This window comes from Petromyzon marinus, chromosome 8 (genome assembly GCF_048934315.1).
Source record: "Petromyzon marinus isolate PM22_M1 ecotype Great Lakes invasive population chromosome 8, UKy_Petmar_22M1.pri1.0, whole genome shotgun sequence".
Lineage (NCBI taxonomy): Eukaryota > Metazoa > Chordata > Hyperoartia > Petromyzontiformes > Petromyzontidae > Petromyzon > Petromyzon marinus.
The window spans coordinates 9,043,714-9,058,053 of NC_133674.1; the positions used below are offsets into that span (position 1 = coordinate 9,043,714).

General features: G+C 46.8%; 1 protein-coding gene across 14 annotated transcripts in view; it reads right to left on the minus strand.

The window, feature by feature from the left end:
* Positions 1-14,340, minus strand: part of LOC116940200 (protocadherin-15) — a 112,212-nt gene that overhangs the window by 76,080 nt on the left and 21,792 nt on the right. For 2 of the 14 annotated variants that reach the window (XM_076065595.1, XM_076065594.1), the window contains one exon: positions 5,912-6,039. The exons of 11 other annotated variants lie outside the window; for them this stretch is intronic. The gene's annotated coding sequence lies outside the window, so the exon portion shown is untranslated. Of the gene's footprint in view, positions 1-2,167; positions 2,315-5,911; positions 6,040-14,340 lie in introns of all 14 variants that reach the window. One more of the 14 variants, XM_076065597.1, reaches the window with a different exon arrangement.

Consider the following 14,340-nt stretch of genomic DNA (forward strand, 5'->3'; position numbering starts at 1 on the left):
CGACCACACACCGGCTCTCACAAATACAAATATCCCCGTATAGCCTTACCAGACTGTTGGGGCAAGTGCTGTTAGAGAGCACCTATGAAGGCCGCCATGGCACACGAGGGGGGTGGGTGGTCAGCACCACGCCCGGACGCCTTTGTCTCCTCAGTGGCGACGTTTACACATCACACCAGGGTCTCATTTGAGGCTGAGTCGACCTAGGGGAGGCCCAAGATCGGTTCAGAAAATCGTCACTGGTAGTGGTTGTGAACGGGATACGAACGCGAAGTTCGTAGCGCAGTGCGCTAACCACTACACTACCGCTCCCCCACTTTGTCTTTCTCTCACAAATACACATGCACACAGACACACACTCTCACACATGTGTACAGACACGATTCTCGCTGACGGCCAACACCAGTGATGATCATCTGAACCTGTCCTGGAACTACCCTGTTGCAACTCAGCCGCAACATGAGTACCTGGTGCAGTGTGTGAACATCGCCGCAAAGGCAGCTTGGGCGTGGTTACTGGCCACCCACCCCCTCGTGTGAGCGCTGGCCTTCATAGATGCTACTCACTAACTGCACTTGCCCGACAGTCGGTTAAGGCTATACGGGGAGTCCTTGTCTTTGGAGTGTAGCTGTCGTACCAAACCACCTGCAGAATTAAATGACAATTACAAAACAACATCAAAGTCAGAGTGATTTTCTGCTCAAATAAGCATTGCGGAAGTGGACATCTCCTGATCACAAGTTTGAATCGGTGGTGGAATTTTTATGGCAGGGGCGAGTCTCTCCCAAGGACAGCCACTCTTGACTTGCCCACAAAGTGGTGGCAATTTTATCGACCCCAGAGGGATGGTAGGTTGAGCCAACCCCAACCAGGATTTAAACTTACAACCTTTTGATTGCGAGCCACTCGCACTACCTCTGAAACACTTGGCCAGCAGATCTAAATAACGATTAAACCACGCATCATTGGCACTTTCATAAGGACCGTGGAGTCGATGAGAACATATCTGTAAAGCACAAAGGGTGTACGTGACATGCGGTTGTGCATTTCTCCGTGTTAATCCCATTTGCAGTTTTATAATTTCGAACAGCATCCGATCGGTGGCTGTACGATGCCAACACTGTAAGGCCCTCAACGCAACGGGCAGAAGCAGCCTACGACAGATGGTACCAGAATCCATTTATCCACTTCATTTATTATATTTCTTATAATCTGCGCAGTCAACTCAGGGGCACACGTATCACGTGCAGACCTGAAGTTAAAACGTTACCAAGTTAATTGGTTATGTGACGTCTCAAACATATGGTATATGGCCGTCAACATTTAATTATTGCCCATCAAACCTGCGAATCCACACTGCAGTGCTTAATGCCTCACTTCAGTGACACCGCATCATAATTAGTCTGCTTTTAACTACAATTGTGTCAACGGTTGAACGAAATGCACGAGAAATGTGATGCTCTACATATTCAAAGGATAACTGCAAAGGTTAAACAGAATAAAGTTCTCTGCCTAATAAAAGCACACGCAAACTTTGCGATTGTGCCGCTTGGGTAAATTCCGTACAAACAGACTTAATGATTTTGACTTGGTGTGATATTCATTGCACAAATGCATACCGTGTCAGTTATAGATTTACAATGTTTATATAATGTTTGCTACGTGTGTGGGTGTACGTGCAACGTGTAGGTGGGCGAGTGAGTGAGCCGGGTGGGTAGGTGAGCGTCCGTCTTCGTTAGGTTTGTGTGCGAGTGTGTGGGTCAATGTGTGTGTGTTTGCGAGTGAGTGGATGAGCGAGAGCATGCGTGCACGCGTATATTTGTTAATACGCACGCACGGATGGCTACGTGCGTCGCGAAAGAAGTTCAACAAATACAATATGTAAGCAACACCCCGAACACCCTCGCAAACGAGATGTTCCATCTCAAGCGATTTACCCGCTGAAACACTTCACTCATTCATCAACAAAAACACCCCCCCCACCCCCCGCACCACCCCACGAAAAAATAAATTCCCACGGCACCGTAATTCAGCAACGGTTTGACATCACCGTACAGAGAGGGGGGGGGGGGGTCACTGTTGTGGGTGCGGCGAAGAAGGCCGCCCTTAGTCCGATGTGGTGGAATCGCGTAAAAACGCTCGGCAACTCGGCGCGCCTCGGGCTCACCTCAAAGGTCGCTCTGCGGCGGCGGCGGTGGCGGCGGCGGCGTAGGGCGACAGCCAGCGGCGCATCACCGACTCGCTCACGCCGCCACAGCGCGGCCCGTGGACGTCTGCGACGTGACCCCCTCAATGCTGCCGCTGCCGCTCGGGGCTGTAAGCGGATTAGGCGCGCGTGTCGCCCAAAGTGCCGTGAATAATTATCCCCGCGCCCATCCCCACCGCCGCCAACACCACCACCACCACCCCCACGCGGCTAGGATTACAGCACCGCAGGATGAACCCGCGCGAGCGAGAGGCTGCGCCCACTCTGATAATTACATTTCTGTAACTGTAGACGTCAATGAATAATGCAGTGACACTGGAAGCACCGGAGCGAGATGCGAGCGCGGAGGGGAGAGGGAGGCGACCGTGTTTGGCCGAGGGGGCGACTGCGCCCCGCAGATGACGCGTGAGCTCGAGCGCACGGTGCTGGCAAACCGGCGGCAGCGTCGTCCGGGCCACACGATGAGCGCCGTGAGACACCAGCGGAGGGTCCGGTTCGACACCAGCAAGCCGCCATAGTTAATGCTGCGGTGGCAATTGACCAGTAGGGTAATATGCGCCGTCCGCTTCGCAGTGAACGTTACAAATCACGCGGCATCGTTCAAAATGAGTAGGCCATTGCGTTCTGGGGTTCTGGTCCAAATTTTCCAAATTCGAAAAATATCCCTTAAGGGTTCGCAATTGGGATTGCACAAATGTAACCGGTGTGGGCTTAATTGTGGACGACTGGCACGTAAAATGTGCACTTTGTGGGAGTTTTTTGCCGTTGAGAAATAATATGCAAGTGTCGTTTTTAGTCCCGCAATTCGGTTTGGGGGTCTGTGATTGGTCCAGACGGTATATGAGTAGCATTCTGTACAGAATCCCTCTCTGACATATATATGGGCCATCGTTCAATGCAACACTATGATACGTAACACAAAATAATTTGCATCGTTGTGAAAAATATTAGGCACAAAAAGGCCAAATTCGTCCCTTTCCCAAATGCGTCGCTTATCGACGAATTCAACTGCTCTTGAAATGTGTAACCATTGTATATGTGGTGATATTGAGTGTACATTCACGTGTGAAATTGCCTAATTGAAAGATTAATATCCACCCTTTAACATTATTTGAAGCCAACCACTTGGTCTATAAATGATCAAGATCTAGTAATTCATCTGTAAACAAGTTGTTCAAACTAGAATGACTAGCTACAAGTGGGACATTTAAAAAATGTATTGCAGTAACTGACCATGTATTCTTATTTTCATTACCCAGGGAAACAGTCGCCTTCCGATACACCAGGACCTCAGTAACGTCCCTCGTCATCATCGCTTGAAGGCACGCAAGCCCGTTTGGACCCATTCGATTCACCTTCAACAATACGAGTTCAACCCCAACGAAGCTCGGGGAGCTGAATGTAGTTCAAAATAATTCCCAAAACAAACACCTTTTGAAAGACCCAACACAGAAGATCCCTGGGTTTGACCTTCCTCGAAGCTCATGGTCCACCTTAAACCGCATCCGCACAAACCATGACATACTTTATGCACAAATGGAATATTAAAAACTCTCCAGTGTGCGTCTGTGGTCATCCAGAACAGACAGTACAATGTTTAACAACACAATGCCCGATCCACAAATACTAAGGTGACAACACAGCGATACACTCCGCTGATCCTGACGCGGTTATCTAGCTATGCCACCATCAATCGGTGTGCTAATGAATCCCTGTGGACCCTGAGGGTTAGGGTTACCTTTCATTTTCTAAACACAGCTGCTGGGCACAGGCTCAAAACGTCAAACGGCCTGCAGCAAACAGCACTGCCAAAGTTGCAACAGATAGGAGTGTAACACATTTCTTGAATCGAGCAGGGCTATTGTGAGAGCTTGGGGAACGAGACGATGGAAGGGAATTCCAAGTGGGGCAGCAGTGCATGGGAAGGAGCAGAAAGAGAGGAGTTGTGACTGGCAGTGTGATGTTTGAACGCAGTGTGAATGAGATGAACACAGTCTGCTAGACCGAGTCCTCAACATGGATAGCGGAATCAATGAGTGAACCGGACAAGAGTACAACGAATTTGAGGAATTTCACTCTAAAATAAAAATGTTATATCGCCCACAATGTATTGACATCCTTCTTATTCACAATCTGTGGCCAAGTGCACTCTGCAGGAGACCTTGTCTTCCCGTTGTCTACAAACGAGACAAGATTCAGCTCAGTTCTATTACAGCTGTTCTCATGGCCATGACCAAGCATTTGTCTCACCCCTCTACAATCTTACCTGCGAATCCCCAGGGTTCCGATGATAATGGGAAAAATCACAGATCCACTGGCCCCCGGCGGGTAACGTGATTTACGGATAAGACGATGGGGGAGGCGTTTGATGTGTTTCCCTGTGGAGGGAGCGATTGTGATCGCCCAACGGGGCAATGCCTGGGATCAACTTTCATCATATACTGTATGCACTATATTAGAGAGAATGTTTTTGTTGGCTGGCCATGTGCCGCCCAGCGTGGGGGGCATGCAAGGGTGGGGGGGGGGCGACTGGGGGAATATGGGGTGGGGGTGCTGTCACGCGTGAGATGGGGGCGTTGGGGTGGGGAGAGGACCTTCGTTCAACGATGGGTACCGTACTTTCACTTTATTTTGTTTTACTTTGGCTGGCTGGCAGCACGCTACCAGTACGTTGGCGAAAACAATGTGTGGCCGAGACAAACCAGTCTGTGTTTGTGCACGAGACGGAGTCTGGTTGGCCGGCTCGGTCCGTCATCGGGACCACGCGTGCCAACACTGGCACGCGTGGCTCCGATGCCATCAACGCTCCCGTGGCCACTGATGGGCTGTGAGGCTTTAGTAGAATTTCGGAACGGAGATCCATCCATTCCGCAAGGGCATCCTGGCCGAACGCTGCTTTGTGAATTTGACAGAATCGATTTACAGATGATGACAATGAAGATGATGTTGAAGAGAACGATAGCGATGAAGATGATAATAATGATGATGAGTAAAGGAGGTCATCTGATATTCTTTGGTTCTTTCGGTAAAGACACTTAGATAGAAAAATAATAATAAAAATAAAGTAAATAAAATTTATAAAAATAAAATGAAAAAATTAAAAAAGCGAAATGTAGACTGTAGCCTGGTTCTTAACCTGAGTGGGCATACTGGTAGTATATAATGTAGACTTATTTTGAGTCTTTCAGTAATAAATAAAGAAAAGAAAAATAATAATAAAATAAAGATAAAAATTGTCTGCATTATAGACTGCCAGTACGATAACTCAGTTTAATAACCATTGCTACAGTCTACATTTTAGAATGCCAATACGCTCACCAAGCGTAAAAGCCAAGCGACAGTCTACATTATAGACTGCCAGTACACTCACCGAGGTTAAGAACCAGGCTACAGTCTACATTAATGGGTTTTTTTATATTTTATCATTTTTATTTCTATTAACTTCATTTTCATTTTTCTCTTTACGTGGCTTTACCGAAAGAACCAAAGAATATGAATTCCTGCAGTCACGAAAGTTTAAAGTCAGGTCATCTAATATTTCACGACATTCTTGTGCAGCCTTCTCAGCAAAGATGGGATTCTACATTGTTTTGCATTAATATAAACACCAACGATTTGAGAGATGCAATTTGCATGATTGACTCTACAGGTTCTAATAAAACGGCATTATTACGATGCACTCGTTTGAGGCGAGACTCATCTTACCCATCAAGTTCACCGGGGGAGAGGTGCCTTGAGTGGCAGCCAAAAGCAGGCATCGAGAGCCACTACGCCATTTCAGCACGCGACCAAGAGCGAATGTTGAGTGCGTAGAAATGAATACTCCGAGACACCTGCGTGCACCGGCAAGTGATAAGGCATTGTTAGTATCTCACATGGAGTCAATAGGGTACAGAGAATCAGCCGACCCAAGAGGAAAACAAGCAAGGAGTAGCAGATTTAAAACTGTGGTACAGGACAGTGTAACATGTAGGACGAGGGCTTTTCGTGAGCCTAGGTACGTACGTTCACAAGAGCCGTGTGGTCACCACCCAACACACGAAGGCAAAGATCCCCCGTATAGCCTTACCAGACTGCAGGGGCAAGTGCTATTAGAGAGCACCTATGAAGGCCGGAACGGCACACGAGGGGGTGGGTGGCCAGCACCACGCCCGATTGCCTTTGTCTCCCTAGTGGCGATGTTTATCATACCGCACCAGGTACTCATTTTAGGCTGAGTCGACCTAGGGGGGGGCAGGACCGGTTCAAATAATCGTCACCGGTGTTGGCCGTGAGCGGGAGTCGAGTTCGGATGGCGAGGTTCGTCGCGCAGCGCAGCGCGAACCGCTACACCACCGCTCACTACACAAGAACGTGTTTGACCACACATCCTTCTGTGACTACACACACTTGTGCAATAAATCTCACCAGATGCTTGACAATGAATTTACTATAAATGTTACAATTACTTTTGAAAGTAATTTGCCTGAGTCAACTTTGTTACGGGAAATGTATTAACATTTATGCGTACGTATGCCCTGTTTGGTTTCTTCTGAAACAATGTATATATTTTTTTCTCTGGCGAGATGTTAACTACCTCGCTTGGTATACAGGAGGTCGTGGGTTCGATCTCGACGCCTGTATATTTGGAGTTTGCATGTCTCTCCCTGTGGTTGCGAGGATTCTTCTCCATATCCTCCGGTTTTTCCCTCGACATGTAGAATCAACACTCGTTTAGAGTATTTGGCTGCTATAAATTTCCACGTGATAAGCCACTTTGTTGGACTATCATTTGTGTCCAGGTCGCTTCTTAAAAAGAGCTGTACAGCTCAGTGGGCCTTAACTGGTAAAATAAATAAATAAATTCAAATTGTAAACAAATATGCTTGGTTGCCTTTGATCTGATTACAATTTACTTCATTTCTACAATATATTTTATGTTATTGCGTTTGTCCTTTTGGTGACCCATGTTACTCTTGCGAATCCTTGTCTCTCGAGTTCTCACCTTGGGTAAACACAATCCACCTGAAACTTGAAACTATGTTTGCTTTACGAGTAGAATTTACACTTTTTTTTCTTCCATATAGGCCAAACCCAAACATAGTTCTCAATCAGTCTAGGTCTATAAAAACCCAGACATAGGTGGCCCAGTCTCAATGTCTGGGTCAAACCCGGGCATGCAGCAACCTTATTCCAATGTCTGTCTATACACATATGGGCCCGCATACAACTGACAGTGATCAGTCTTTATTTAGACGCAGATTATTCAGATCTGACTTTACTCAGTGACATTAAATGACCTGATTTACTGCGTAAACATAAGCTGCTTATCGTGAAGATATCACCGTATGCTTATCAATTACTCCCCATGAAGCCAGAGTGTACGCCGAGCTGGCGTGTAAACACAAGAGAAATTACTTCAATAATGGGAGCTAAAAGAGGACACGGTATTTCACGAGTAAAAGAATGTTTCACGCGAGGCAGTGGGACGGGGCAGATGAGTGGGGCGGTCTGCCTCTTCGATGCGAGATTAACAAAGCCGCGCGCTAAATCGGGTGCTTTAGGACTCGGCGAGCTCAGCCAATTTACTTTCGGGGGGAAACACTTGGTAGGACCCTCTTGAAAGTCGTGAGGCTCTCTTGGCTAAACAGGCACAATTGCAATTACCCCACACAGGCCTGCAAGCGAATGTATTATTACGCTGTGAGTTTCCCGAATTCAGTGATTTGCCAGCCCACAGCGGCACTGTTTACAGCACCCACTCTCAATAATGAAATTCAGAAGGTAAAAACAAAGTCAGGGCAGAATGTCAGTTGAACAAATGCCGATGGAAAACAGAAAGTTCACGAGGCGATAGCGTTAATGTTCGTGCTATGTGTGTTTCAAACGACACACAGAAGCGTGTTTTTGTTATATATGTACATACGTTAAACTTATTTCGCACCGTAGGCAGCCAACCGTGCTCATCGGAGGTGCGGGGGAAGGGCAACAAACTCTAAAGAAATGAGTTTTCAATCTAACACAAACACTGTACAACACATATGTTGAATATACTGTATACGTGACTATATTTAAATATTCATGTGACCCCGGTGGCTCAGCGGTAGAGTAAACGGCTCACAATGGGAAGCGGTGCGAGTTCAAGCCCTGGATGGGGGTTGACTCAACCCATCATCTCTCTGCGGTCGACAAAACACATAACACTTTGCGCAGAAGTCAACAGTTGTTGTCCCATGGACTTGCGGAAATTATACCGTTGGTTCAGGGCTGTACACGGGAGTTAATCGCCGTCTCAGTGCTGATTTGAGCAGGAGATAATTTGATTCTCGTTATGCACAGCATTATACGTTGTGTTGGTATAAAGCTTCTATTTTCAACAATTCAATTAACGTCACAAGTGATTATTGATTATATTACTTTAAAAAAAAACATTACAACAAATGTTTTTCGGGTCTATAGATAGACGTATACATTGCTTTTGCAAATAGGTCTCGAATATCAGACAAATGAAAAAACATTTATTTTAATTCAAGCTGCCAAAATATTTACCTTAAATTTTTTTAACCATATTCAGATAAATCATTGATTGAATAGCAACCAATATCGAACAAAACGCGTTAGAGATTTAATTGGATGTTGCAAATCTCAGCTATATTAATTATACATTGAGAAAATTCAGTTGCTCACGCGAATATTGGGATATCAACCAATATTGTAACAGGGTTTTTTGTGTTTTTTGGCCTCTTCAGGTAAAAAAAAAATACATGTCCCCAATGTATTCCCCAATGTATTCCAAACACGCCATTGCCATTCTGCCACAAGATGACGAATGACATCGGAAATCTCTCGGAGCGAATCTCGCCGTGTCTTCTCCAAACGCCTGCAGAAGAGAATGCTCAGCGGACGTCTCCACCCCCAAGGCAGGAGGAGCTGCGACTCCCCACACGGCTCCGCCCAGAGTCTGTTTTGCTGCATTACAGTGAAATCGATATTAGTTTTTTTTGTTTTATTCTCAGAGCTACAATTTCGTTAAATTAAATGCAAAACCAATTTTAATGCGATGGATTTTTTTTCCGTGCAGCCCTTTGGCAATCGGACCATCAACTCACTACACATTTAAACAAAAAAATAAAACGAGCAGACGGTTCGCCTCCGTAACACGCCTGCCCCTCCACGTAAACGTATAAAAGTGTTTTAACACCTGACCATCGACAATATGGCCTACTGGGAGTGCATAATTTCAACAACATTAATTCAACGCAAAGCAAAATGTTCAACCGGAATCGACATTCAGTGTTCCATCAGCATATTGTGCGTTGTTGTAACTTTCTGACCCGCCCCTACTGGACATCTGTGAAAAATAGCTTCATAGCTCATCAGATTTCTCCACGAATAATAAAGATTCTGATCCTGAGACAGGCTAGCTTCAAACAAATGCTTGTGAACTGCCACACGCGTATAGGCTAGTACCCTCTCTGTTGGATACGGGGTCCAAGTTCAACAGAAAAAACGATACAATACACGTAACAAAAACATAAGCATGACCATTGTTGTGGAGAATACCGGTATCAAAATAAACAAGCAGACAATTCGATTCCTTCTGTCATCTGTCCGTGCTCAACAAATAAAAGTCGTCTTTACGTATCTCAAGATATGAGTACTCTGTTTAATGATGGCGGCTGCCTGCATGGGGACCTTGGATCTCAGCGCCACACATTAACGTGACATTTCATCAGCGGATTTGGCCTTTTCCCCCCAATCCTGTGACTGAAACATGAAGAAGCATGATGTACCTCAGCTGCTGTGCACTGCATAAAAGGGTACCTCATAGCAAATGTGCATGGCCATTCAGGATTTAAGTCAAGGCTAATGCAGAATGTATTATTGAAAGCCCGGGAAGACATATACGACGTTTGGAACTTTCTTGGTTTTTGAAATGTATATATAAAAAGTCACGAAAATATTTTCATTCTTTTCGGAGCCAATGGGTGTTTTTCTCTGTTCACAGTTGCGTGAGTAAAGATAACGGTGGAAGCCCAGCAGAATGTGTAGACCTTAGCATCTATTGAACTGAGATGGGGATCAAACGGATGAAAAAAATATGCAGACGAGGTCAGGATGCAGTGCTTTTTGCAAAACTGATTTTGATCAACAAAATCAACACAGCCGAGCGCCTGCATGCTAATTACAATGCAGTCGATATCACGGTGAAGAGGTCACCACAGCCCAATCTCATTGGTGCCTCCATGCTTCACTACCGATGCTCTATTGCTGCCAGACCTGGCAGCTGTTATAGTCCACACTATCAGCAAGGTCCACTCACAGTATCTAACCCGACGGTGGGGCCTTCTCCTCGGTTGCTGACCCCCAGGTCCCATTCTGATCCTCCATCCTGCACATGTGCGGCTACTCACCGCGGCCTCCGCTTCCACATTGCAGGACATCGGTACCGCTCTCTCGTCGCACCGTAAATCCAAACATGTAACTGGCTTCTTGTGTTTCTTTGGGATTTCTGGTATTCTCCCCCATCATCTCTTCCCAAGCTTTTGCAACTTTGCTGAATTCGGGAAACGTGTCAACCATTATCTATTCCAACGTTGATAGTGCAGTTTGTTGCTGGGCCTCTTGACGTTTTGGCCCTTAGGAGTTGTGATAGGCAACTTCATTTAAAAATATATATAAAACTCTTCGAATGTAGCTAAGGATATTCAAAAGCCAAATGCTCTTGTGTAGTCTCAACATATATCTTAATACGAAGGTTGACTTCCCTCAGAGTCACGCTGGAGAGGTCATCAGGCTCAATGCTGTTCGTGCCACCACACCTCACCATTGCTCCCTTCTGCTGGCCGTCGCAAATGTTGTAAAATTGCCTCAACCCCCGAGGCTCAACTTTTGCAGCCTCTCACCATCGGAGTTCAGTTGTTCCCTCCTGGTCTCCATCCTCTGGATGCCACCCATATGCCTGTCTCCACGCCCTGCTTTCTCCATCCGCCAATGTTCCCTACCCAATACAAGCTCCTCTTTCTGGTTAAACCTACAACACTTTCTTGCCACGGTCAGATGTGGGTATTCGGCCTGATTGAGGCTCCCCTCCACCGCTGCAAAGCGTTCAGACGCAACATGTACAACGTAAGCACATCCTACTCGTGGGACTTACACCATTACTGGGGGGGGCACAGTAAATCCTCCTCGGCCTAATATTTTATCGAGCACTTCAACCATTCTCAGCACTGCATTTGGTGGACGTAAAAAAAACGCATCAATCCCCATTCCTTTTGCCTAAGATTGTTAAAGAGTGCGCGCAACGCTTCCGCACCACCATGAGTAATGTTTTAAGCATCTATTCATACACATCGCGACGGCCTTGCCTTACTAATAATACCCACTTCATTATCGCCACCTTGCACGAAGCCACACGAGATTAATTCTCATTCAGCACAGAGCCGTATTACGCCTGTCACTTACATTGCGCACCTGCTAGCATGAGCTGTTTGTCCAGACTAGATTCCCCAAACAGTGCCGACGTTACAATTACAACTCGAAGCTGTGCCTGGGATAGGCTGCTCAGAGACTTGTTTTTTTTTTGCTGCTGTAGCTGTCGGGGACTCGGCGACTGCAGAACCTGTCTTCAAAATTACACAAATGGGTCGGTGAGGCTGCGTTTGCAGTGTCTCTCCTGCACGTGTCTGCTCGCCGCACCATGAGAACAGTCTCCACCTGAGTACCCAATTACGCCTCAAGAGCCATTCTAAATCACTGAGCAATCAGTAGCGTTGCCACAGTTTACACTGTAGATCAAACCCGGACGCGTTTTCTCCATCAGCATAGGTCAATCAGAAGTGTGCAGTTCTACCGTGATGAAGTTCAACGCAGTGCCATCAGATGTCGGTACAAATTAATTCCTGAAACCTGGACTCGGATGCCAATTCTCGGGCTCTCCATCTCAAGCCCGTAGAGGTGGCAAGCCTAATTAGCGCACTACGCTATGAAACTCGCGAACCTGGGTTTGATTCCTAGTCACGGCTGACATCAGTGGGTTATTAAAATAGTTTTGCAATACCGGTGAATGCTTGAAAAAACTTGTGAAATACTGAAGTCGGATTCTAAGATGTGCAACAATGTATTGTATATTTATGTATGCAACACCCATGAATCACTTGTGATTAATAATGGCTGAACCTAAGACACATTCTGGGATGAGATGTTATGTACCCTTGAAACATTAAAAATGTCAGTTCAAAATATGATACATGTAGTCAGCTCGAAACAAAGATATAATTACCAGACACTGACTGTTTCGTGTTATCCACACTGTGATCCACCAATACAACAACAACCGCCATTCGCCACTAAGTGGCGGTGACGTCACCACGACGCTTGTGCCAGGCCATGTGCAGCTTGAGGCCACGTGAAGTGTCAAACGCCGCTGACAGAAGGTCACGGGGCAGACCCAGGTGTCACGGGTCGACTGACTAAAATGACTGGCTGATGTACCACCTGTGCCCCCTACTGTGCCAACCTGCTGTGCTTTAGCCACCTGGCGCTCCGCTCGTTGTTGTGAGCATCGCTCCTCCGCCCTCCGTTGTTGTTGGAGGGCGACTGCCTCCAACTGCCCTGTAGCGTCCTTCACGAGCCTCCTCCACAGAGGCCGATCTTGACACCGCTGGTACCAATCATCGGCAAGTCCACTCAACTCCACGTCCTCCTGTACCACATCACTCCATCTCTTCTCTAGCCCGTGCCGCGCCCGTTTAGCCCCCTCAATCCGGCCGAACAAAAGCTGTTTCGGCATGCGGTGGCTGGGCATGCGGGCTACATAACCCACCAACGCAGCCTTGCCTGCCGGAGGAGTTCACCGATGGGACCTTGCCCAGATCTTTCAAGGATTTGTGATCTCCTCACACAATCCAGTCTGGTTAAACCCAGGATGGATCGTAGGCAGGCTAGCCTAAATGTTTCTAACCGGCGAAGATGTTCCACCCACTTGACAGACTGTTGGGGCAAGTACTGTTAGCGAGCACCTGTGAAGGGCAGCACGGCATACGAGGGGGTGGGTGGCTAGCACCAGGCCCGGCCGCCTTTGTCTCCCTAGTGGCCATGTTTACAGGCCGCACTAGCTACTCATTTGAGGCTGAGTCAAGCTAGGGGAGGCCCATGACCGATTCAGATAATGGTCACTGGTGTGTTGGCCGTGAGCGGGAATGGAACTCAGGTCGCAGCGTTTGTAGCATGGCGTGCTAACCGCTACACTACCGCTCCCCACTCACACACCCACTCACCTACTTACTCACCCGCTCACTCACCCACCCACTCACTCACCACACTGCAGGTCCCCTCACCTCTCTTTCTTCTTTTTTCCTCCCACTGCTCCACTTTGGCATTCCCTCCCATTGTCTCTATTCCCAAGCACCTTAATTAATTCAAGAAACGCGTTAACTGTTACCGATTATAACTTTAATGGTGCTGATTGTTTCTGGCCACTTGAGGTGATGGCCCTTTGGGCCTACGCTCAATGTGACTGTATTTTAAACAATTATGCACTTTGATAAATAAGAATTTGCATTACTGTATATAAATATTTTTTCACCTCCAACAATATGGGTAAATGAGACATCCACCAGCTGCTGCTGTACGATAGTAAATTACAGCCCACAACGAGCACCAACGGTACTGTTACAAAGAGTTTTCTATACACCCCCAGGGACGCGTTCCTACCGCTCAATCCACGCATGATCACGACTTGGGAAGGGCAAGCAGTCCTCAAATGCAGTCACCCATGTCAGGTCCAGAGATTTGACAAAAACCTCCGACACGTTCATTACCGGTTTGCTCGCTCATCTCAGGTAGACTACCCCACTGCCCCTCCATGAAATCATGTTATTTTTAAACTATTACTATTAACTATGCTTTATTTTACCAGGTAAGGCCCACCTAGCTACATAGCTCTTTTTCAGAAATGGCATGGCCACAAATGATAACTCAACGCAGTGGCTTATCACGTGGATATTTATAGCAGCCAAATACTCTAAACGCATGTTTTAATTGTGGAGGGAAAACCCGGAAGACCCGGAGAAAAATCCACGCGACCACGGAGAGAACATGCAAACTCCAAATATACAGCAGGCGTCAGAGTCGGGATCTAACCCACGAACCTC